This window comes from Taurulus bubalis (genome assembly GCF_910589615.1).
Source record: "Taurulus bubalis genome assembly, chromosome: 14".
In the NCBI taxonomy this organism is placed as follows: Eukaryota; Metazoa; Chordata; class Actinopteri; order Perciformes; family Cottidae; genus Taurulus; species Taurulus bubalis.
The window spans coordinates 9105683-9128198 of record NC_136602.1 but is presented as its reverse complement, the minus strand read 5'-3'; the positions used below and the strand labels follow the sequence as shown (position 1 = coordinate 9128198).

The window sequence follows — 22516 nt, the reverse complement described above, 5'->3', positions numbered from 1 at the left end:
ATACTATGTTGGGTTGGCAGCCAGAGCCATTCAATTGGCAATTGTTCTCATACAATTATTTGGGGAAACTACTTTTATTATGTTTTAGCAGAAAAAAACATTAAAAACCTGTAACATATACATGTAAAACATTAGATTTTTGGGTATTTATATAATGAACTCTTTAAAGGTGTTACATGTGAAACTCAGAGCATTCATTTTAGAACATTAAACTACTTTCTTTGTAAAGACATAATGGGGCATTGACGTCCTGAGCAGAGAACAGAAAGTACCATGGAAACAACATCCAACATTCCTGAAAAGGAAGTCCTGAGTGTAGGAAGACGGAAAGATTGCTATATTTGCAATTGTCGAGAAGTTAACTAGCCCCCTTCACGGTTGGCAATGAGTTTGCGTCTTTTTTAAGGGGTAATATTGATGAGATCAGACAGAATTTATACTCTTAACTCGGAGAGCGCAGACCTTTGCCAAGGGCATTCTTTATCTTGCAATGTTAACAAAAGTGAAAACTAATTTGTTTTTCTGTCCGTATTTCCAATTTGCTCCAAAATGTAATTGGTTCTTCCTCGGCTCATGCTACACCATTGCGCCACGTGTCATGAACATTGAGCCCATAGTAGTGGCCCAGATACAATAAAAGTTTTTTTCTTTCCATGACAGTATTTTCTCAGAAGTAAAATAAATTCCTACATCAAATCAATCACTTTGAATACTTTGCGTCAGGCTTCCTTGCTAATCACAGAACTGATCATTTTAGGGCCTTTATATTCTGCCACTTTATTATTATAGCTGTGCTGATGATACCTAAATGCATTGACCAAATTAACAGCAGGATGTTCTTCGGCGGAATAAGGACAAAAACGAAAATGATCCGGAAAGGACCTTGGTGTCTTAATTTATTGCTAATCTGTTTTAAAAACCATGTGGAAAAAAAATATGATTTAAAAAAACTTATTCAGGCTTTTGCTATCAGCAGGGTTGACAACTGTTTTCAGGCCTTCCGAAGAAGACCATCAGACAGCTTCAGCTTGTACAAAATGCAACGGCTCGAGCTCTTACCCAAACCAAAAGAATTGACAACAGTACTCCAATACTTAAGTCCTCAGACTGGCGTCAAAGAATTGACTTTACAGCACTGGAGAGAAATCTTCTGGTAATACCTCCTGTCACAACTTAAACATGGCGACGCAGCCGCGAGCTGCTATGATGCTTGTCTCTGGAACAAACTTCCAAGACTTCAATCCCAACTGATTGAATGCACTCTACCTTCTATGTTCTGTTCGCTAATCTAATGCACACTTTTTCCACATGCTCTTTTAATTGTTTTATTTTTCTGTGATTATTTTATCTGATCTCTGACGTGTTGTGCTATAAAAGGAACGTGCCTTGCCGATAAGAAATAGGTTTATTCACTTGTAAAAAGAGGCTCAATACCACTCTCACTTCTGTCTGTTCTGCCCAGCTACCGTCAAAGCTCTCTAATTAACACGTTATACATGTTTGTACGGATTGAATAAATTAGATATAATGTGCTAATTAGTGAGTGTTAGAGATGCTGCTTGGCAGATTTTCTTTCCACCCTTAATTGGCTAACTGGCTGCTGGCTCCAGCTTCATAGTGAAGGTACAAATATGAGAGTGATATCAATCTTGGCATTAAACTCCCAGAATAATGAATATGCATATTTCTAAAAAGGTAGGACTATTTATTTAAAGTATGGTTCATTTTAGGAGGAGGTTACTGAATTATCATGGTTAAACATGACAAAATTCAACATTTATCTTGAGTAGAAAACAGGACCTGGATCTCCAATCTCAAAAACATAGCCTTTATTTGCCCATTGAAATGAAAATGGTACAGTAGTTCCTGCATTGGCACTAAATGCTGCCAGCGAGCATAAATCATAACTGCATATGAACAGAGTCGCAGCAGAAAATATGCAGTGCATCAAATCAACAATTTTGACATCGTTCATCTTCAGACGGCAGTCAGAATTTTTAATAGCGGACTTCACTGGTTTGGTCCGCTCTGTGAAGACAGTGAAAAGATACTTCAGCCTGTTTTGCTCTAAGCTCTCCCTTCTGTATAGGCTGCCACAGCTGGAGTCTTTAGTCCTGTCTGTTAGGGTTATATAAGGGTCTAAGGAAGCCTGGGCATTAAGATAGAAGCTGACTCAGGCCTCGCCTCTGTCCAGTCACTTAATTCCTGCTCAACATTTCGCAAAAGATTACAGGCAAACCCAAGCCAGAGTTGTGCATGAATCCAGTTTGATGGTCTGAATGAGGGCAGAGATGCTCCATTTGGACTAACGGGAGAGGGGTGACATGTAAAGGAGCAAGACAGTGACTGTTTTATTAACCCCATGGATACATCTATTTGTCCTTGTTTGAGCTCCGTGCCTCCTCTCTCGACCGTCCATCTCTACATACGTCATCCTCAACTAAGTCCGTGTAGTCTCTACTTGTAATGCTCTCCGCTGTTGTTTCTGCTGACGTTGCGTTTCTTCCCACACTTATACGATGTATAAGTTCCCGCTCGTCTGCTCGTCTCTATGTCTTAATGCATTAGACATTGTGTCTCTGTTCATTATAGAAACTTGGTATCCTATTGGCTTCTCTTTTTTTTTATTGCATCCCTTCCAAATATGTTCACATCCTTGCATTTAGTTTATTGAAAGTGCTTCTTTTTTATTTTAAGACAGGTCTGAAGTATTGTCTTCCTGTTGTGGCTTCAGTCTTCTGAGTGCTGCCCAGACCACGAAGATGTATTGGTGCATTTTATTTAGAATGTAGATACAATTTTGGTTGTGAAGAATAATAGACATCATATCCATTATGTGGAACTTGAACCACAACACTACCACCTAATTTCTCCTAATTGCAAAAAAATACTTTTTTCGCCCCCGAAAAATGGCATAGCTTCTCAAATCAATAATAACATTCAGTAAAGCATTCTGCCAAAGAAAATTGAAATATTGGAGGAATGCCATTCTCCGAAACAACCCTTGTATATTTCATCTCAAATCATATTTGCACGTCAAGCGCTTTCAAGAGTTAATAGAAATAAGAAATCTTGTTATCTTCTCTGGACAGTATTTCATGCATTACCTCCCTTCTCTGCAGTGTACTTTGGCAACTCTGTCTCTCTCTGTTTGTCTGTCTGTCTGTCTGTCTCTCTCTGTCTCTCTCTCTCTCTCTCTCTCTCTCTCTCTCTCTCTCTCTCTCTTTCATTCTGTCTCTGTCTCCCTCTCAAGTCTAGACTTCAGACTTTTTTACCCGAGTTTCCCTCATAGTCTGTCTCTCACGCTGGTGTTCACACTTTGCCCTTTCCATTTCTTATCCCTTTTATTTCCCTCTCCCCCGCCCTATCTCATGCCCTTTTTTGTTCAGTTTCATGTCTTTGATGTTTCTCACATACTCACAATATCCCACTAACTTTGTCTCTTTGTCTCTCACACCTGACGCATATGCCCCTCCCCTCCCCCCTACACAAACTCCAGTGAGGCATCCATCCACCTCTGTCTGTCCTCTCCTCACATCCCTCGCCTCTCTCTGAAGTCATCAGAGCCCTAGTCTGAGCCCATGCCACTCCAGTTAGCTTTTATCCTTGCAGAGAAAAAAGAAGAGGAATGTATTTACACGCCGGAGCATAGTCATCTCGCCTCCTGTTTGAAATGACTCACTCGTGACTCATAGCTTTATTGGGAACTCTCTCTAAACAAACAGCTATTGGCTGTGGCATTTTCCATCCAAATTGACTGTAACTGTAACTGAGAGCGCTGTCCTGATTGTCCCCCTGCAGCTCGGTACCGCTCTCAACAATGAGGAGCCATTCTCCAAAAAGCAATCATGTCTTAGTGATTAGCCTGCCATGACTGAGTGCCATCCCGCAAATCCAATACCAGCTAAATAATAAAAGTCAAACAACAATCGGTCCAAAGGGTACATTTTCATACGTTTTGACACATAATCTTAATTTTCCAAACAGACTGAGACTCACCTTTGTCTGAAACCGTGCACTTCGCAACTCATCACTGTGGCAGACAGACACAAACACACACAGTTAGCTGGCAGGTTGCAGTGTGTTGAGCAGCTTCCACCTGCAGCCTACTGAGCATCACAGCTTCACAACCATTAGTTCAGCTTAGCAAGCACAGCCATCCACAGTAAAGCGTCGTCTATAAACCCTGGGTGCCATCTTGACTCAATCGGCTGCTGCTTTTTTTCCTCATCTTATGTCTTTTCTGTGCTAAATGCAGCAAAATATGGCAGCAGCAAACAAAATGTATGCAGCTGGGGTGTGACTTTATGAAATAGCTTGGCTGTGTATGTATGTGTCTGCTTCAACATACTTTAAATCATACCCATTAATTGAACTATTATATGTTTGAAAGTGTTATGTTATATTTAATTCATAGATGCTATGTAAGAAGTGGATGTGGTCAGTGTGACATCACTAATCAGTATGTGTGTTTTGAAACCTTGAGTTTGGCATTTTGGCCGTCGCCATCTTGGCTTTCTGCAACCAGAAGCGATTCAAAAGGCTGGAGCTCAGTACAACCGACCAATACAATTCACTTTCATCAGCTGAAAACACTGTGAACGAGTTAAAGCTGTAAGATGAAAACACCCGGACACCGCCGTGGAAGCGACCTATCAATCACAAGGTAGCCCTGCCATAAAGCATACACTGCTTTATTGTCTATTTGACATCATGATGTGTTAAAGAAGACTGGAAACTAGTGACTGAAACCATAAACTCATGTTTATAATGTTTGATGAGGTAATGCATCAAGAGAGAAGTCAGGTCATTTTCTCATAGACTTCTATACCTTCAGACTTATTTTTGCAAGCAGAAGAGTCGCCCCCTGCTGGTGATGTGAAAGAATGCAAGTTTAAGGCACTTCCATACTGAATACATGGAGGTAAGGAATACTGCTAGATAGAAGATGTAGAGTTTAATTAGCTGCACTTGCTGTTTATATAATCTGAATTAAAAATACAAAGTTGAGAGAGTTTTGTCGGTTGTAAAATATGAGGAAGTAAATTATAATTTGTATGGAAGACTTTTGGCCTCTTCAAATTGAGTCAAAGTCTGTCTTTCTGGTTCAGGCAGCAATGTACACAAGATGATTCACAACTATTGGGATGTAGCCAATTGGCATTAAGCCAATGGAAATACAGAATAACAAACAATACTCTTTTTTAATATACTTGGTAATGATATGTTTTTAGCAATGCCCGGCGTGTGGTTCTATGGATATTGGTCGATTGATTCAGACTGAAATATCTTAACTCGGCCTATTGGGTGGATTGTTATGAGATTTTATGGAGATAGTCTTGTTCCCCAGAGGTGGACAGTAACTGTAGTGCATTATGTATGTATTGAGTTTATCTTATAAAATAATGCAGTACGTGCTGTTTTTCGGCATATTATGGCCAACATCTCAAACAAAACTACTCTGCCACTACTTTCAGTAGAATTTCTTATCTCGATAACCGTTATTCTACTCATTTAGGTTCACAAACCCTCCTCGTTACAGTGTGTTATCACTGATATAATGAGCTAATCGAGAGATTCCTGTCTGCGATGGTTGTGCTTTCTCCTGCCGTCCGTTTTGTTTCCACTGTGATGGCTGCTCTGTTGAAATCCCCATGACAACCACACCAGCCGTCTGTCAAATGTTATTATCTCAAACACTTCAACACTGTGTCCAGCACACACTTAGCTCACAAAGTGACAGAACATGAGTGTGTGTGTGTGTGTGTTTCTTTACTTTTGACACTCACACACTTTTAAAATGTGCTGCTTTCATTATTAATACAAAATGTAACTTAAATATTCAATTATGATACATTATTATGGATTACAGTGATAGTTTTGAAGTAGGGTTGTATTGAGTACATATCCATAGACAGTGTATTACTGAGGGTCACCAAAACCCCCAGTTTGGGAAACAGACCGGAGGGAGTAGATAGATAGATAGATATATAGATAGATAGATATATAGATAGATAGATATATAGATAGATAGATAGATAGATAGATAGATAGATAGATAGATAGATAGATAGATAGATAGATATATAGATAGATAGATAGATAGATAGATAGATATATAGATAGATAGATATATAGATAGATAGATAGATAGATAGATAGATAGATAGATAGATAGATAGATAGATAGATAGATAGATAGATACTTTATTCATCCACAGGGGGGGATTTGTTTGTGGCAGCAGCAAGCAAAGTTACATAGGAGACATAAAAATATTAAGTATGGGAAATACTCAATATATATATATACAATACAATCAAATTAAATTTACCAGATAATGCACTGCTGTGTACGGGGGAAGCAGCAAAATGTTTTTCCACCCCATTAAAGAGAGACCCACCTGAAAAAGTCAATATCCATTTAAGTGTACACTATTTTAAGAACCTTTTTTCAATGGGGAACTGTTGTTAATGGAGTGGCATTGAGTTCAATTCCCTGTCGGAAAATATTCTAAATATAGCGTACACTTAAATTGATATACCGGTAGAGTTTTTTAAGGATAGCCTTACTTTTAAGTGGCTAAAACACATTTTGCTGTCCACAGCAGTACATTGTGAGTGTGTGCTGGTACTTCAGTCTGTTTCTCCACACTGGGGGTGTGACGACTGTCATCTACTGTAAGTTATACACTGACGCATATGCAACTCATACAACTCCACTTCAAAACGCCAGCAGTACATAGAGCAAATACAATTAGCTCTATTTTAGAACTAGTGGACAAAGCTATTGAGAGTGTTTCCTGCCTAATAAAGTCACGTGAACCGGAGATCTAAGAACAAACTTTCTAGAAATAAGTCAATGGCAAGTAAAAGGGTTTGCACCCCAAAATGACCTTGACTTCATTTTTTACAGAGAGGAAGAGGAAGAAAGCGAGGAGTGTACTGGCAGATTGTGCCCATCTTCTCTTCAGCCAGTTTGAGCTCTTGAGCTCCGGGAGGAGCTTTAGAGTCCCTCTGGCGACTGAGTACCATCAATATTCTTAACTCAGAAAAATGACTGAGAGGATTTAAGACACAGACACTGTTATGAATTGTTTTAATGCGTTGTATGACTCTTTCTATGTGTTTAAATTATTAACATCTTGTCTGCTTTTTATGTTGTTGTTTCTTGTGTGTGGTGAGCCTAAGACACATTTTCCCCTCTGGTGGACAATAACAATATATATTATACTATATTTACCGACTGCAACATTAAAGTGATGTACACTTAAGTGCATCACTAATTATAATTCAATGATATGATACATATAATTTTTAAATGGGCCATTCTCTGTGATGAATACTTTTCTGGTCGGAAAATTACATATATTTTGATGCTGGTACTTGTGAGTACGATTTTTAATGTAGGACCTTCAATTGGAACAGAGCATATTTACATTATAATATTGCTCCTCTTACTTAAGTGAAATACCTGAATCTTTCTCCTACCACTGCCTGCAGTATATTGGCTGAACTTATGCACCTTTCACTTATAATTACATCAATCAAAAAGACATTTTGCTGCTAATACTAATGAACCCTTTTCTCAAATAGTATGTTTAGTCTTTTTGACACTATACTTACAATTCTAATTAGAACAGACTGTGTTTCAGGTCCTCTATCTCATCCCTGCTCAGCCTGTAAATCAGAGGCTGGACATTGTTAACAGTGTTTCCCATCTGCCAATAAAGCCCCACCACCCATCTCGCGGACATGCATATTGGCAGCATTGCCTCTTCTTTCTTGCTGCCTTTGCTTGACAAAAGATGAAACATGTGATCTAAGCTTGAGCAGAATCAAAAAAGACAAGGTCAGGTTTAACAATGCAATAGGATATGGAAGGACAGGTCTCTATTCTTTGCAACGGACTGATTTGATTTGTTGATATTGGCTTCCCTTCCTGTCAGCAATGTGTGCAAATGGAAGAGCTGATATTGGAGCAGGTGAGAGAGGATAGTCAGGGTAAAGAAGGATGCACAAGATTTGAATCACCAGATTTGGACAAGTTTTGCAAATAGTTATCAAGTCCTGAATTACTGCACAAATTGCTTCCAGTGGCCTCATTTGCAAACATACCTATCCTCTGAATTGTATCGACCAACAGCAGTGATAAAGTTCCCATCTATGTGCCAGACAAATCTCCCTGCTATTCTACCTGATGGCTGTCTGAATCACTCCACAAGTGACAGTTGTTATGAGTGGTTCAACAAAGCCTATCGTCCATTATCTTCATTGCTCCGTAGTCCAAGTGTCACTTGCGTCAAACAGTCTGCCCTTATCAGTTTATTGTCTATCCCGACTGCTGTGTCCTCTGAAGTGGACATGTCCTGTCAGATACCAATTCCTCGTCCTGTCTCGGTTCTGCAGACAGGAGAAGGCAGAAGAATGTCAGCCTGCCAGTATCCAGCTGCTTCTCTCTTATTTGTATTCACGGCACACAGAGTCGTCCTGAGTGTCTGTTGCACGTGCCAAGGAGGAATGTGGGAAATGAGGGGGTGGTGAGAGGAGTGAGGCCCCCCTCCCTCTCGTGTTTTCTGAATCTAAAAATAGACTGTATACTCCCATTATTTTGTATTCCCAGTTCAACCGTTTCCACACCCAGCATCCCTCCCTGGAGCTCCCTTTGTTTTCCTCTCATCCTTGTCTCTCCGTTTGGTCCGAGTAAACATGCTCTCTGGTGCCCAATGATAAGACTCCCTAAATGCAATGCCAGACAGTTTGGAAGCTGCTAACAGGCTTGCCTTGATGAAGGATTAACTCTACGGGCAATTTCATTTAACACATTATTCCCATGTCCAGACGGCACTGTTTAACCACCAAAAATAAAAGCAAGATGATTAAAAGAACAAATCCCCTTTGTGTCTGCTGATTACTAATCACAAATACATCTTTCATGACTGTTTCATTGCAATTGTTTGCGCAAGTGTCCGATGATATTCCTGTCAACATCTTTTCACAACCATTGGTATTTAAATATGAAGTTCTATTTTTTGCCAATTTATCTGAAAGTATTGTCGCTTTCTTCTTACTTTATCTACTAATTTAGGATTGCACGCTGTTTAAATGATGAAATCACAGTAGGTGGGCAGGAGGGATATTGGCTTTCAGTGGATTATGTTCTAGCACATGGCCAACCTTGGCTTAGTCATCGCGCCCACTGCCCGCCCACCAAGGAGATGAGAGTGAAAGCGCGAGAGAGAGGCCTTGCCCTAGGAACATTATCCCACCACCAGCCAGGAACATCAGATCATAGTGGATTTAGAAATAGGCAGAATTCTGTGTCTAGAAAAGCGAGTCAGCTGGAGACGGAAAAGTGAAGAAGGTCCAGCCTCAGGAGTGCTACTCCAACATGAACAAGAAACTGCTAGTGATGAGATTAATACAGACAATAAAGACAACAATAAAACCTGAGGTAATACAGGACAGTGTGTGTGAGCGTGGGATACATGGGCCTTGGGTCACCTGTGTCAGAAAAAGCACACTATTATATTTTTTACGTGTCAAATTAAAGCACAAGCGATTCATAGTAGCTCTTTTCCCACACATAATTATAGTTCCACCACTTACTGTCCCCATTGTTACTGCTGCCCATCAATACAACCACTACTACCACTACAAATATTACTCGTCTCCTGCTTGTGCCGCTACTACTTTAGTTGTCAGTCCACTTTCTGTGACCGCAGCTGCTAGTACACTGATTTCAAAATATATTACATGGCAAGATAAACCCAGCATAAAATCAAGACACAGGAGATTCAACAAAAATATAAAAGAGAATGTTTTAGGATTAGGGGATTCAATTTAAAGTCGTAGTTGTTCATTCTTTTTTTTTTGCAACTTGGGGGGCAGCGCCTAACCTGTATAGAAAATGTGCTGAACATGTTAGCAAACATTTGCTTATTTACATATTCAGTGTATCATATTTCTGTCCACTTGAATATAAGTCTGATATTCATTTCGGAGGAAAGTATTTTGCCGCTGCATGCTTTCGCTGATTAGTAGAGCTTTAATATGAATAATTGTTGATGTAACTTAACTTGTCAGATTACTATATTGTATTAATTATTATAGAGCTGTCAGTATAAATATCAGTGTTAAAGTTCTTGACACGATAGCAGCATCCCGGACGGAAAGTCAGAAATTGGAACTGCAGTTTGTTTTCCTCTACTTGACAATAAACAACCTGATGCTTGCAGATCACAGTTGGTTCCGAAATGCATAGAAAACCGCACCAGCATTCTTTTTGACTTCTTTCAATTATATATAAAAAAACTAAAACATAAAAGAAACAGAATACAGCCTTTTCTGTTTAGAGCTACATTTTCCATATACCACTCAGTATAAGACGTTCTGAAAGGTCTGATGTCAAGCCAAACGGTAACAACAGTACATCCAGTTCCAGACTTTACTACTATGATGGTAAAATGAAATGTTAATATTCTGCAATAAAAAAGTAATCACATAGAGCTTTAATTTGCATTGGAACACAATACTATATCCTCCAGGAATTGTATGATTCTCTAAAATGTGCTGTTGTTGCATAAAGCATGAGATAGCAGAAACCTGCCGGCTGGCAAACTTGGAACGAACCGCATTAGCCGCAGCAATGTCAAACGAGGATAAATGGAAGTGTTTTTTCTTTCTAGGGAGCAGGCATAGCTGGCTGACTACCTCTCATCCATGATTCAATGCTTGTCTCTTTTCTGTTTGTTTCCCTTGGGGAGAGGGAGATGTTGAGGAGTCAGGGGAAATATTGAACATCCTTCTGCAGCCATACGCCAGGGACGACGATTCTCTGGAGACGGGAGGAGGAAGGAGGCCCTGTGTTCTAAAAAGCTGTAGGAGTTGCTGAAAGTCCCGCGAAGAAGGGAATTGTGTATGCATGTATCTGTTAGCAACCATCTGGAAAGCTTCCTAAATTAAATAGTGATAATACCAACTGTCCATCAAACCAGAGGACAATACTGCAACTGCTGCTTCTTCTGGTTTGCAAAGGAATGCTTTACCAGTGAGTTTTGATTATTAGACTTCCAGCAAGGGAATAATGGAGAAGACTATGGATTGCCAACCACGTGATATATAATGAAAGGCTTTTTATGATGTTGGGGGTGTAAAGAGAGATGGATTATTATTCAGAAAAATGTCTAGAAAACAGTACTGATGTTTCCTGGAAAGAGCAAATATTGCTAATTATTAGCCTGCCAAAAAAAGAGCTGATTTTCACTTTGCTTAGTGTGGTTGAATCTGCTTTAGACAGACATCAAAAAGGACGTGCCATAGATGACTCATGGTTCCCTCCTTCACTCAGACATCCACATGGACCTTTTTCTACATTAGACAAAGACCCCACTTACGGGGCTGTGATTGTTCTTTGAGTCTGATTTTCAGCCCAGAAATATACGGACTATCCACTAAAATCTGTCTCGGAATAAATTGCAGACAAGACGTACGTCATGCAGCTTCAGCATTTAGCGCACTTTATGGCTTCAGCACCAGGTTTAAATATTTATTAATGAGGTAAGAAATGACCTTTCATCAATGTGGGCTGTTTGTTCTTGATAATATAAATCTTGGCTGAACTATTTCAGCAAAAAAACTGAGCATAAGAGATGTCTAGTCTAGTGAGACTTTATTAGGTTGTGACTCCTATTATATCTACAGTATATTTTATTAATCTTAAAAAAGCAGCGTGCAATGCTACAGCAGGATACCAGTAGGAGAGTTACGATGTGAGACTAAAGGTGTGAGTATGCTCAGAATGAGCTCATACGACGTGTTGTCCAACCCCGTCTGAAGACAAAGTGATAATAGCTTTTTTTGGTAACGCCACACTCAAAGGGTCGGGTGAAAAGCCAGCTGTCACATAAAGGGACAAGATGCAATGACTCATAAGACTTGTACGAATTGGGATAACTATGCACACTTTTAGATATTCATTCTTTGAAGGTATTTATGGTGATACGCTCGGTACTTGCAAAATGTGATAGAAGCAATTGTGTGACAAATCAAAGGAGAGCTTGAAAGAGAAGTTCAAACCCTGCCTTCTTTCTCCCCTCTGCACACCTGGATAGTTGCTGAGTGAATTTGGCGTGCGCTTGGTATCGTTGGTGTCAGTGAATATACAGTCCGACCAATAGTTTCACACTTTTCCACCGATGTACAGGTGGCGGTAACGCGTGAAGATATGCTGCAATGTGCCAGCAGAGTCAGGGAAGAAGAAGACTGCTAGCGAGTAAACATAGTTGTAAACTATGCTGGATATTAAATACTTAAAAGAAAAAGACTTTATAAATGTTTTACGAGGAGGAAAATGGGTTCAATACATTTGTCACATCACGTTTTGGTGCGTAACACAGAGCAACTTCAACAGCACGGACAATCCAGAATTCTGTTTGATTCCCGTAGATTTGATTTAGTTCAAATCTAATGCATTATTCACATTATTATGCTTTCAGCCTCCAACAAAAAGATGCTTCTATATTTAAGCACACATTAAACAACACAACATGCCACTCTGGTAACCTTAAGTCAATAACACCACACGGCAAATCAGAGATCTTTTTGTTTGCCTGCAAACATCAGTCTCACTTTCATCCATTAGCAAATCAGGCCAAATCTGATCTAGCCATTAAAAGGCTCTCAGTCACACCTAGAGGAGCATTTCAAAGCTGACGAGGCATCATGGTTGACAACATCCATTTGTGATCATCCAAATAGACCGAAGTCTGTCGTAAGTAAGCCATCTGTCCATCTGAGCTTGCTTAAGACCAACAGTGTTTAACAACGGCATCAGTGTTTTCTTATCACAGTATTATATTATGGAAATAATGGACAAAGCAGTATACCACCAACTGGTACATTATAAAACACATTAATGATATTAAGTGTGAGTGGAGAGAGGAGGCGTCAAAGAGGAATAATTATAATCTAAAAAGAAATCATGGATCTTTATAGTTGACTGGAAAGCTGCAAATATCAGAGAAGCATCCTCAGGTTTCTTTATACTGTACCTTCAGGGATGCAACGTTATTCCAAGTGACATGTAATGAAGAATAAGGACGACAGAGGAAACAAACGTGCAGGCTGAGAAACCTCCTGAAGTGTGAAACAGCGTAGTGACATCCGAAGAAACAGATGCTCTATCTGACGGATGGCTCAATGGAGCTTGATTGTGTACACAGAGACAGAAGAGTATTGATCAATGCAAACGAAAGCATGTTCACTAGACACCAAACTGCAGATGTTGTAAAATGTCTAATCACTGGTTGGCAGAATCTGAATCGCAACGTATAGAAATACACGTTCAGTTTAGATAGAGTAATTGCCTTCTGTCCAGTCCGTGTTGTCACCTTGGCATCTGTTCCTCGTGTTCTACGATCTTGGCCGGCCGTGAAACAGACTGTTGTCCGCTCTCATTCAACATCCAAAAGCATCAGCATACCTATGAGAAGTGAAGCGTTAGGGAAATAGAGTGCCATGGGGACAATGGAAATGCTCGTTATGCAGCTATAGAGGAAGAAACTCAAGACAGGGACAGAGAAAGTCATTTAAAATGGGACGGATAATGAATCCGAGTAGTTCATGTAAATTGAGAGGTAAGCAAAGCAAACAGAGCATGACCGTCTGTTGCCTCCTCGCTCAGAATTGTAAGTATTTTCCACTAGATAACGCAGAATGCTTTATGTTTAACATAGTCTAGTCCCTCTGGCCTGTGGGTGATACATAGCACTGAAACAAATATACCTTTAATCGATTAATCAATAAGTCTATTGACAGGAAATTAATTGCCCACTATTTTGATGATCTATTCATGGCCTTAAAAGTATTAGTCAAGTAAAAATAAGAAATATTTGCTGGGTCCAGTTTCTCAAATCTGATAATTTGCTGCTTTTTCTGTTTTATGTCAGTGGAAGTGGAATCTGTAGATGTTTCCTTGACCCATGGGACATTGCAATTGTACATTTTGTAGGCCACACAATTGATCAATTGCTCAAGACAATATTTGGGAGATTAATCAATAATGAACAAAGCTGTTAGTCGGAGTCCAATTGATAAGTGGGCAGCAGTTTGTCTTAGAATAACCAACAAACACGACAAGACAAAAAAAGTTTTCTTTCTTCACTCGAACAAAAAGTAGGACCTACAAATATCACAAGGCAAAGGCACGAGTGGGCAACTTAAATATCACACATCTACAATAATATTAATATTGTTGCAAGTGATAATTAAATAACAAATGCTGGAGGAGTAAAAATAGAACTCCTCTCTGCTGCCTGAAGCCTAATATTGTGAAACCAACAAAAATATTACTGTAATGTACCACATGGCTTAGTTACACAACATAAATGAACAAAGCATACTTTGTTATTAAGGTACATCATGTAATGGGTACAGGAAAGAATGATACCTCCCCCTATATACAATATATATAGATATATATATTTCTTTTTAGCTCCATACTGTCCCCGTCATGCTACCGCCTTCTTTCTTTCTCTTATGAATGAGCGATGGCGAGCTGCCAAAGATGTCCTTGCGATAGTGGTCTCACACGGTGTTGCTGTGGTAACTCGGAGACTTTGGATTCATGGCATCTATTCAACAACCTTGTCAGCATGAGCTCAATAACTTCCCCCACCTTTCTGCAGGGTAATTTTTATTTTGAATGTCCAAGTGGTGTGCTGCTGCACAGGTGCAGGATGAAGTGTCTGACCAACTTTGTTTGAATTTAGCTGACCATGTAACGTGTTAGTTAAGCTAATATGTTCTTTCTTTTTAAATCTGACACTTCCCAGTTGAGCACAACATTGCAGTTGTTTGTTTTATAGGTGCTGTAACAGTACATGCTGTACTTTGATAGTTTATGGTCAATATCTTAATTTAACTTGTTTATATAAAGACGAGTACAAAAGAGGCCAACAGATCTACAGCATCAGCACACATCCCCATAAAAAACAGCGTCATAGTTTTATACTTCCCATCCAGTACAGCCTCATAATCACACACAAACAAATACACAGATGAGAACAAACAAATACAAAAGGTAAATCAATAAACCAAACAGTAACAAAAAGCAGAGGCCATGTCACAAATCAGCAACTAATCATTATAAAACTCAATACATCTCAAATAATCTTGTACCACCCAGCTGTTGTTGGAGGTTTATAATCTATCCATTTCAGCAATATTGTTCTTTTTGTCCAGAAAGTATTTGCTTGTATAATTTACAGGCAAAGTGTTCATTCTGACAAAAAAAAAATAGCGAGCTGATATTTGATTGGTTGATTGTAGTTGAACATATCAATATCAATTAAAGATTGACAATTGGAAGGAAAGATAAAGAAATATAGCATCTTTCGCTGTCAATTGTGTAACATGTTGCATCTGTTACCCAGGATATATTAAGCAATCCCAATTTTTTTATTCAATTTCTTTCACTGATGTAGAGACTTTATCATGCATATACAATAGAAACATAATTCATAGCAAATGTATACATTTGGTTATTTTATTGATCAATATTTTGGCCTGAATATCATACACAACATACTTTAAATGAACAGTCATGTTCCTGTAAAATTATGGGGGATTATTAAAATGTTATACTGTAGCAATATTACTGATTGATTTGTCTGACACTCTGCAGTGATGTGCATTTATTTCACTTTAATATTTAAAATAGACGCATGGATTTTTGTTGTTGTCCGACGGTTGCTTAGCATCACTGGGGATGTTTTGTTAATGCTGTACTGTATGTGATTGATTAAAAAAAAAGCTTTGTAGTCAATATAAAAGCTCCATAATGGCCGTGCAAAGTGCTCTCGTCTCACAAAGGCCATTACATAATGCCTTTGGTCAGCACATCGTCTTTGCATTTGGTCGCGTTTGTTTAATGTCTTTCCATAAGTAAAGAAAGAAAGGAAGAGCAAGAGCGAGAGCAAGAAAAAGAGAACGAAAGAGAAAGAGAAAGGAAGACCTCTGTCTTCAGCGATTTTAGAGAATTCATAAGATGTGAATACATAAGGTGTTTGAGTTCATCAAGTGTTGCGCTTTCTCCTCCTCAACTATATCTAGGTCACCACTGGAGAGGAACAGCAGAAAGTAACATCATACCCGACAAAATACATTTAATAATATCTGAACGGCGCTGGAAGTCTTTGCGACCGTGAAGAAGGAAGGTTGTGCTTTGGGATTTGCTCCATATGCAAATGTACCAGCCAGGCTCCAAGACATGTGTGTCTCGTTTGTCGTAACAAAACACACCACCGTGCTTTCTTGCAGCTGTAATGCAAACCTTTAAGTGCTTGTGTTAAATTAATATTGATCCTATTAAAAGTAATTGAACCTGAAACGGGAATGCATTTCGTCTTTTTCAGTAAACCACTGCTGGTGTTTGAGGGCAAAAGAAAATGTGAAATATCATCTCTCAGCCTCCACCGCAGGTCCCGCCTCATTCACGGTGCCGAGCACTGCGGTTCAAAAGGAAATAAGATCAAGCAACTGCACAGACTGTTTTATCTAGTCGAGCTGTCATGCTATATAGCCACAGGTTCTCTTTAGGCAGCTCTGGCACCGCCTTAGGCAGCCAGACTTGAGCTGGGTTGCTCACCTATTTTGATACTGCACTTTTTAAAATATAATAATCCCCACCTTCTGAGTGCATAGCTTTCATAATATGTTTCATTGTGTGTGTGTGTGTGTGTGTGTGTGTGTGTGTGTGCGTGTGTGTGCGTGTGTGTGCGTGTGTGTGCGTGTGTGTGTGTGTGTGTGTGTGTGTGTGTGTGCATGCATCTCTGAATTCTGTCAGACTATATATGTTCTGCTTGCAATGTTACTGTGTGTTCATTGTCTCATGTCATGATGGGAGTATCTGTGCTGTGAGTGTGTGTGTGTGTGTGTGTGTGTGTGTGCGTGTGTGTGTGTGTGTGTGTGTGTGTGTGTGTGTGTGTGTGTGTGTGTGTGTGTGTGTGTGTGTGTGTGGATGCACATGTTTCTCCGTGATATGCGAGTGCATATTTGTGTGAGGCAGAGTTGGGGATAATATCTGTTCTCCTCATGTAGACATACTTGTCCTCAGATAACACTGTCAAGGTAATACTCTACCCAGAACGCCTGATGCAGTAATATTCACCCATCGCAACGCAGGCAATGAGACCTAGAGAGAGAGTTGGGATGAGGGACAAGCGAGGCAAGAAGGAGAAGAAAAAAGAAAAGGAGAGCTTTTAATTTCCTCAGCAGCTCATCAGCGAGGTTCTTGCATTTGCACAGGCAGAGAGAAACTGGAATAGACTCTAGATGAGTTCCCAATCGAATAATGAGGCGTGTTGCAGTCTGAGAAAGACCAAATGTAGATTGATTTAATAAATTGTAATTGAGGAAAATCTCACCTTTACGGTATGTGAACTAAACTAGTGCTAAGTTGCTATTTGTTAATGAATGTTAATGGACCCCTCAGTCTCTAATAAACACTTATATGTCTTCAGGGATTTAAAGTTGATGTAGGTAATGATGATCTAACTAAAGCAGTTTGAAAAATAAGATTGAGCTCATCAAGGACTGATGATTTTTTTCCCGTCACTTTAATCTAGGTCAACACTAGAGACGGATAGTGTCATTTGTTAAGGAAGGAAACGATTTAATGCAACCTGTGGGTTGTGCAATACACTCAACAAATAGGTGCTTTCCGGCTGGCATGTAGTAGCGTAAAATCGTACGGTCATAGTAGTTTATATATCTTCCAGCAACATGCTGTATATCCGCCTACAACAGTTTGTGGGATGTCTTACAACACTGTTTTATTTCTGAGTGATCAGTGATCAGTCCACCTGCACAAGCCCCTGTTGAACTTGTTGTTTTGCCAATAAAACTGCTTGGTTGGGTTGACGAAAAGATCGAGGTTTGGGTACAAATAACTTTATTTCTCAACTTACGTAGATAACTTACGTTGGTTAAGTACGTACACAGAAGTTAAAGGTGCTACATTTTATATTCTGAGCATTAATATGGCTGAAACAACTATTATGTGAACATGTCTACCGGAGCAGAGAAGGAAGTTGTCCTCTGTATGTGTCCCCCTAGTTCATGTTCGTGCATGTGAGCGTGCCCTACTGGCTAGCAGCTCTGCACTGCGCTCATACGGCTGTTACAGCTTATAACAACTACCGGACATACCGGCATCCTCGCGGAAGTTTAGCACCAGACATGCGGACCTAGGTAGCGAAAAACAATCAATGAGAACAACCTGCTTCAAGCCAGGTAATCTCCTGCTACACTTAGCACACACAAAAGCTACTTGCTACTCAACCTATATACACACCGCGGTCATTGAACCCTAAGTAACTAAAAACTCTCAGAGCCAAGTTCTCCGAAATCTCTAGGCCAAACCATGTTTTTTGCCTTTCTTACAAATTCTATTTACTTGGTCCACACTCTACAACACATGGACGTAATCACATTTCCGCCGAACACCATCATTACCAAAGGCGGAAAAATAACCTCTTTTCTTACCTCCTTTCTTTCTTGCCCAGAAAACTGAAAAAGGTCACTTTCAAATGATCTATCTGTGAACACACAATACAATTGCTGAAATTTCCTCCCAAAAACCTCCCACCTTTCTGTTGTGCTCAAGATAGAAGCTTTCTAATAACCGATCCTTTTATCGGCTTGCTTTTGTTCGAATCAGCCAATCAAATAAAGGGACTTATGTATCACTTAACAGCAGCTAAAAAGAAATCTAACATGCCAGCATTGATTTACGAATCCCCTTTGAAATGTTTTTTTGCTCCAAATGGCACTTCAGAACCTTCTGATTGCACCCCGAGTGCCCCCAGTGATCGTCTTTGAAGTGCTCGGAGCCGTGTGCCGAAGCTCAGTATGTGCTTATATCTGGAGCTTTTGTTAGTCACTTCATATGTACCGAGTCCTGTGCCATCATTATTCAATGATTCACACTGTGCAGCCAAAACACTCACTCTTATCTGTTAAGAGGCTGCAGAGACGCAGTCAGACTCTGGGTGGGTGGATGGGTGGGGGACAAAGACAGAGACAGACACAGAGAGAGAGAGAGAGAGAGAGAGAGAGTGAGAGAGAGAGAGAGAGAGAGACTCTGCCTCTCTCTCTCTCTCTCTAGAGGGAAATGACTTTCCTCTCTTCCTCACAACATGAAGCCAGAAAGCGTCCCGACTTCAAGAGCTTTAGATCCTGAATATTCACGCTGGTGGCATTTTATCATGTGTAGGCGGTGAGGGTTTGCAGAGATGGGAGAGGGTGTGTGAAGTATTGATCACTGGTGCTGTTGTCCTTGTGTGCTCTGTCTCACAGCGGCAGCTAACTCTCCGAGAAAGACGGCGAGGCACAGATACAGAGGGAAGGTTGGCATTTATAAGGCACACTTATTCAACGGGGGATGAGATGAACACAATGAGAATTCAATGAGAGAGATATGTTTGAAAACAACAAAAGGATTGATGCATGCGACACATGAAAAGGAGGCCACTTGAATTTGATTAATTTTTGTTTTTCTGTGCGTCAGCTTTAGGTGCTATAGCTTTAAACGCCTGAATTATATAATGATGTATTTATAGTATATATGGGTTGATTTTGACCTGGTTGAGTTTCTTACTAGAATTTAAATCACATATGTATTTTTTAATTCACACCTTATCCTCTAACTTTAACTAGTGTTGGTTGAGAAGCATCAAAGAAAAAACCTCACCCTCTGATACTTCAACTGTTAGATGTCAAGATGTTCTAAACTTCAACAGCTTTCATTGTGTTGTGATCAAATATTGAAAGCTTCTTTTAAATATTCACCCTTTTTCCTTCAACCCGTCTTGTCTCGCATTAATTCACTCAGTGACTTCTTACATTTCCCAGAACGACTTTTAACAAAGTAGTGAACGTCTATGATTTCAGCAGTGCCCCTTATTAAAGAAATATCTTTGTGGCTGGTGGGAGTGCATAGGGGTCCATTAAGACTCCCACCGGTGAAGACATTGGTATAACATTGGTGTGACATTGGTATCAGTGGGGAACAATACAGACATCAGATGTGTGTGAGAAGAAGAAAAATCCACCAAATAACAACAAAATGGAAGCTGAAATCCAAGGAGGATATAGCCAGACGCAATTAGGATTGATTTTTCCACTAAGGTCTTGCAATTGCGTAAGAAAATTAACTTGTTTTCAGAACTCTAATTTTATAGCACCATAAGCGCCCACCTGAATCACAGTGCTGAACCTCCAAGGAAATATTTTGTCGAGGCAGATCTACTGACCTGCCTCATGCAGGACGTGGGCGAAAAAAAGATTAAGGGAACAGGTTGAAATAGTCTGAATAACGTACTTGTATTTCTCTTTTCGTTTCTCCCTCTCTCAGTCTTGCTGGGCCTCCGATCGTCTTCCAGCAGCTCTTTAGTTGGAGTATTTGCCTGTGCTCCATCATTGTCAATTAAGCTCCAATCCCAAACTGGGATGGTTTGTAGCTCCAGGCTATTTGACTAGCTACAAGCTTTCATTATAACATAATGTGCAGTACTAGCTCATGAACTGCCAAACCCAAGTAGACACAGATTTACATATATGACCACAGGAAATCATTTTCCTCCACACAAAACACATTTGTACCAAGTAGAACCAATTGTGTTACCTTTCCCAGATGAGCTCCACGGATAAGTTGTGTGTATGTCATTGGAAGATGGAGAGGAAACTAAATTAAGGGGGATGATCCATGAAGTTGGATTTGTGAGAAAAACATCACGCTTCAGTGCAGAGCACAGCCACAACATACAGACACCACACACTAAGCACAATGGATTATATGCTCGATGTCATCAGATAAAAAAGGAGTCGTTTCAAATCAAAAAGACAATTTCAAACATCAATACACAGCACACAATATCACATCTATGTATACTAGATAGATACTATAGAGTGCTATTTATAATCCAGTAGGCAAACTGCACAAACTACCACTACTGTGGCTCAGTGGTTAGCATGGCCGTCTCTCAATCAGAGGCTCGGTGGTTAGAGCCCCGGCTTCGCTTTATGTCGATGTGTCCCTGAGCAAGACACTTAACCCCAAATTGCTCCCCATTGCTGTGTCTATGGGGGATATAGAGCAAAATGTAAGTCACTTGGGATAAAAGCCTCAGTGAAATGTACTAATACTACTGAATAAAGTATGACTCATTGTAATATTTGATTGTCCCAACAAAATGTAGTACTCTTTCCTCTTCGATGTCGAGTAATTGTAATAACCTGCAAACTCATTTCTCTTATTCACGGTCTACTTTATCACCTTTGTACAAGTTGTGTAAAGAAAGGAGTCACATATCAAATGTGTTGTAATTAAACTTCAGCAACCATAAATCAAGCTTAGGATACTTTATTTTTATCGCCATGTTCAAAATAAATCTTGGCAGCTTGTCCACCATTGTCAAGCATGCCAACTGTAATTTGGGCATAACTTTATGATTCTCTTTTTTATAGACAAGGGTTATTGTTATTGGAAAAAATATGCTGTGCTCTTTTTAGATCATTGCTAGAATAGTCTTCTTACTGGACATATTTTCACCTATCGTTGTTGTGAGGTTTTAAATGTAAAGTGCGTTACTGAAATAAACCAAAATCACAATTCATGCCCTCATAAAGCTGGTTGTGGTGATTGTCTGTGAATAGACGAAACCTTGGCAGAAACTGACCATCCTCAATGAATATTTCTCAGAACAGAAAATCCTTTACAGGTGGAGGGATATGAAGCAACACATGTTGTCTGTTTGCGTAGCACATATGAGTGTGTTGCATATGAGTGTGTTGCCAGGCCGTTGAACTCTGTGTACATATTTTCCATGTATATATTTTTACACCATGGAGGTAGTTCGGGGAGCTCTCTTGGCCTCCGATCCGACTGATGCATCAGGGCCATGCTTCACCCTCTGCTTTGCTCCCTTCTGTGTTTTCTTGGAAACGAGGCTGCCTTCTGTTGCCATGCCAAGCCCTTGAGACAACTCTCAGTGCATTTCTGTCTCAGCGGCGTGTGCAAATGTTTGTGTGTTTTCATGTGTGTCTATTTGGCAGTGCATGTGGTTCCTCGGTGCAGCTTTTGGTTCAAATTTGGACACAGCACATTCGTGTCCTGAATGTCTTTTGAGTGGCTTTATGGATGTTTCCTCTCTGCGATGTGAAGTTTGGATGTGTATGAATGTACTGTGATGGAGCATAACAAGAAATTCCATTGCTAGACTTTTGAAATTCAATAGCTGTGGCAGAATTCAATAAGAGCGGCTTACTGGATGTTTTATGTGACAAATGACACAAGTTTGAGAGAGATTCGTCAAAGCAGAGGAAGAAATCTGACAGCAGTGATTGTTAGTCACCTACTTCCTCCTCTCCCACTCTGGAAACATGGTTGAACCACACAAGAACCTGTTTGTATTTGTGCATTGCTTTCTGTCTTCATCACACACACAACCTTCACTCA

General features: G+C 39.8%; 1 protein-coding gene across 1 annotated transcript in view; it reads left to right on the top strand.

Annotated features, from left to right (window-relative positions):
• The window catches only part of rgs7a (regulator of G protein signaling 7a), a 49783-nt gene that overhangs the window by 6927 nt on the left and 20340 nt on the right, over positions 1 to 22516 (top strand). The gene's annotated exons all lie outside the window — the stretch shown is intronic.